Here is a 4934-nt window from a genome sequence, read left to right on the forward strand (position 1 = left end):
GCACATACATACATATACCACACATACATATATGCATACACCACACATGAATACACATACATACATGCACACAGCATACACATGTACACACATAACATATATCACACACATGCACATACACACATAGACCATACATACATACATGCACCACACATGAATACAAACACATACCACACACATACACAGCACATACATACACACATCACACATACTGCACACACACACACACACACACACACACACACACAGACACACACAAACACACCAACTGCACATTTGAGTGACATGTTGGTTTGGACAGTTATACAGTTATAGAGATGGGCTGAGAAGGGAAGAGGGTGATAATGGAATGGGGCACATAGAAAGAACTCATGGGATCAGGAAGGGACTGTGAGAAACCATGGAACTACCGAGAAGCCCTGAGAATGCAAACCAAGCATCCCAATCGGACCTGGACAGGGAGTACGGGAGCCAGCCTCTGGCAGGATCAGTGGGCAAGTGAATTCAGAAAGTTGGGGGAGGAGTGAGTCAATGGACAGATGAGTGGTGGCCTCAGAGGACTTGTTAGAGGGGAACTTCTCAACCTTGGATATACACACCAGTGATGCTCTGGGATCCTTCTGTGCCCTGTGTCACCATGACAACGGTATCCAAAGCAGCCGGCTTAAAGGAGGAGGGGCTTAGCTTGGCTCACAGTTTTTGGCTCTACCATGAGTGAAGCAGAGCAGTGTGTCTGAAGGGCAAAGGGAGGCTCTGATGCTCACCTCAAGATGAGGAAGAGCAACAGGGGGAAGGGGAGGAAAGAGGAGAGGCAGAAGGACTGGGGCAAGAGTTACCCTTCTAGGACACACATATCCCCAGCCACCAAAGTCCTCCTGATTTCTATCACTTCCAATAATGCTATCAAATTACTGAGGAAGAGGAGGAAGAGGAGGAGGAGGAGGACAGAGTCTTCAGGATCCAATCACGTCTCAGTGACAGGATCCACCTACTAAGGTCAAGCACATGAGCCTTTGAAGGGACACTTGGCATCCGAGCCCTGGCTCCCCACACTGCCCATCAGCAGACTTGCATGCTGATCCTACAAGCTTGCTGCCCGTGATCTAGTTACATTCTGTGGCTGAGATGAAGAACTCTCTGATAAAAAGCAGCTTGGAGAGGAAAGGGTTGATTCGGCTTCTACATCATCTCTGGTCATTGTCATTCCCAGAGGAAAGAATTCAATGAGGAGGCTGGGGGGATGAGAGTGTTGGTGGTGTGGGCTTGACTTTAATCCCTGTACTTGGGAGGGGGGGGCAGAGTCAGACAGATCTCTGTGAGCTGGAGGGCAGCCTGGTCTACACAGAGAGGTCACCCAGGGCTACATAGTGAGACCCTGTCTACAACAAATGAACCCCAGCAGGAATCTGGAAGCAGAGACCATGGAGGAACAGTGCTTACTGGCTTGCTTAGCCTGGCTTCTTAAACGCCCAGGGGTGACCCACTCACAATGGGCTGGGTTAGTAATCAAGAAACTTCCCACAAACTTGCCCACGGGTCGGTCTGCTGGAGACATTTTCTCAACTGAAGTTCATGCCAGACAACTCTTGCTTGTGTCAAGTTGACCAAAACCAACCAGCATAGGTGCACCTAGAACCTCCAAGGCAAAGCTGGGACCCCTAAGCTGTGGCTCATATGGCCAGCGCAAAGGTCTTGGGGGTCACACTGGGGACTCCCTGGATTATTGCACATAAATAGTGGTTTTTCCGGTGCCTCCCTGTGGTGTAGACTTCTCCCAGCTCACCTCTGAATCTCTCGGAAGCACTGAGGTCAAAATAGTCACACGAGGAGCCTTCTCAAAGCTGCTCAGGGTGAAGTATGAGCAGAAGACTTACCTGCACCATGGCTGTCCCTTGTCACTAGGCCCAGGTCTCCCAAAACATGACACAATGCCCAACTTGCTCATGTGCTAAGATACTGCCATCTTTAGCTCACCAGCGTTTATTAGCTAATGTGTCTATGCGTGGATCTGCTCAGCCGTGCTGGCTGTGCCGCTATTAACACATTTAACTCAGTGACCAGTCAGCAGCCATAGCTGGGCCCTAAGCAAATGGCTTGGAGAAGCATGGTCAGAAGCATGGCTCCCATTCTCCACTTCCCAGAAGACTCAGTGTAGGAAGGAGGAATTTTCCTATTATTTCGTAATCGTCTCCTTAGAGTCTCTTGCTTTCTTTTTCTCCCCCACGAACATCAGCTGTCTCTACAGGCACTTGTTTAGCTGGTGTCTGGAAGTGTGTGCTCACAATCAGTGTTTCCATGGGCTCAGAGGAGTGGGCTTGGCAGGGAGGGTGACACGTTTGCCTCTGCATGCTGACAGGACAGATGGCCCAGATGCACCAGACTTGCGGACTCCCTCCCTCCCTCCCTCCCTCCCTCCCTCTCTCTCTCTCTTTCTTTTCTTTTCTTTTTCTCGAGACAGGGTTTCTCTGTATAGCTCTGGCTGTCCTGGAACTCACTTTGTAGACCAGGCTGGCCTTGAACTCAGAACCTACTTCTGCCTCCTGAGCGCTGGGATAAAAGGCGTCGAAACAGTGTATCCTATGGGCAGACTGGTGGAGATCTTCAGCCATCCTCCTATCTTCCACCCCAGTGCTAGGATTTCAAATGGATGCCACCAAGCCTGCCTTTTTGCTGGGGACTGAAGTCAGGTCCTCATGCATCGGTCCATAACATCCATGCGCACGGTACACATGCGTGGCCCATAAAGGTATCTAAGCCCAAGAAAAGCAACCAGCTGCCAAGCTTGGACTTCATAAAAGGAAAAAGAAAAGATGAAAAAAACTCACTTTGTCTAGCTACTTTGTTTTGAGTCAGGGTCTCACGTAGTCTGAGCTAACCTCATGTCCTGATCCACCTACCTCTGCCCTGCAACCAAGGCCTTACAGTCTGTGCTGCTGTGCCTAGCTTTGGTCTGTATCTTTGCTCTAAGTACTTTTTAAAGATGACTTGTCTTTAGCTGTCTTTTTAAAATCCCTTCTTGTGCTGCGCCAGCCTGGCAGCTGTTTGTAGAAACCCTTGCCTTTCATTTTGCATTCCTGTCTCAGATAGCGGATTTTGAGAACAGAAATATAATCATCTCTGTGCGGACAGCCCTCTCTCAGCCTGGGGAGGAGGGAGATCAGCAGCAGAGGACTGTGTTGGCGTCCTGCCTGCAGGCACATTGTGACCTGTGCTGCTTTGTCACAACATGAGCCTTATAAACAGCAGACAGGACCCTAACTCCAGAAAAAAGTGCATCCCAGATACACCCTCTCTGCATCTTCCGGGAGGGAGCTTCTTTTGAAAAGGAAGCAATACAGTTAGGATTTTGGAATCTAGAAAGTGTGCCGGGGTCACACTTCCAGGATGTTGGGCGCTGGAAATGCTCTCCAGTTTTTTTAAGGGCTTCCCAATGTGCCCTTACCCCCACCCCCCTACCCTTCAGCCCCTGTCCCCAGTGCAAACCTGAGCTACTGTTTCTTTTTCCAAATGAGGGCTTAGAAATGTGCTGCAGGGGTAGTTTGGGGCATCTCAATTTGCAATTCCCAGTAGCTCTCCCAGCCCGAGTGCTTTTTTTGGTTTCCATGGAAACCAGCAGTGTTTTGAAGAGGCGGTGGCAGGTTCGCTGCATAGGGATTGCCACCCGGGAATGCCTGTCAGTCTGTTGGTTAAAGTGGACGGTGAGAGAACTGTGCTTTGGGGTTTCCTCTGACCCTGTCAGCTTGACCTTCTCGAGGAAGAGAAGCGGAGTGGGATGAGCCCCACCCCCACTCCAGCCTCTGGGGCCTGGGAGCCGTCACCGGTCATTAAGTCACTGTTGCAAATGTCTTTGCCTTTGAAGCCACCAGTGAAGCAGGTGTGGTGACTGACACCTGTGTTGTTCCCGTGATTGTTGAGCTGGCTAGATGGGGCGACTTCATAACTGGCTGGCATTTCCTGGCTCCGAAGATTTATTTCTGGTGGGACATATTCTTAGCAGCCCCAGGTATTGGTTCTCAGCAAATTTCAGGCAGGACTGATTGCTCTAGGAGTTTGTGGGCTTCGCATATTTGCATGTGTGGGGGAGGACAATGTCTGTCTTTTCTCAGCTCTGGAATTCTGCGGGGAACTTCCTGGTCAGTCCATAGCCATGTGATCTCCCTATAAATGTCCAAGAATGTGGGGGCCATGACTGGATACTGCTGCAGCCGCACAGGCCGATCTCTGCCTCTATCTAATTCCCAGAGGCCATTGGGAAGACCACATCACAGCATTCCTCCCTTAGTAAAGCTACATTTGCTCTTCTTGCCCTGATTCTTCTTGGGTGAGAGACAAGGGCAGGCTAAGTCATTGGCTTGAGGTGTTTCTGGGGGCTGTTGATGACCCCAAGGTAAACCTACTGAGAGAGCTAAGACTCCATCATCCTCAAAGAACCCACATCAGCTACAGAGACAGGGCATGGCGCTTCCTACTTCTTTCTAGTTACATGGGAGTGAGCAAAAGGCACGGTGGGGGAAGGGCAGACATCAAAGGGCACGCGGCAGTGTTTCACAGATGTGGCAGGAAAAAGATGTCGGATCTGGGCACTAAGAAAGGGTACTTCCTGCCTTCCGGACTGGTCCTGCATTGACAACTCATTGCAGTCACCACACAGCTTTTTTTTTTTTTTTTTTTTTTTTTTCATACTTACTACACAGTTCAGGTTGGCCCAGACTTGCGATCCCCCAGCCTCAGCTTCTCAGGAGCTGGTATTGCAGGCTTGTACCACCCAACTTGGCCAGAATGTGACATTTAGAATGCCTATCTATTTCACACATAATAAAGCATAGGGAAAAAAAAAAAAAAAACCACCTGGACTCACACACAGGGCTGTGCTCAGCTAAAGGACAGACGGCAATTTTATTTTTCTTTGTGATTAAAACCTTCATTGTGGCCGG

This window comes from Mus caroli, chromosome 5 (assembly GCF_900094665.2).
Source record: "Mus caroli chromosome 5, CAROLI_EIJ_v1.1, whole genome shotgun sequence".
Taxonomy (NCBI): Eukaryota; Metazoa; Chordata; class Mammalia; order Rodentia; family Muridae; genus Mus; species Mus caroli.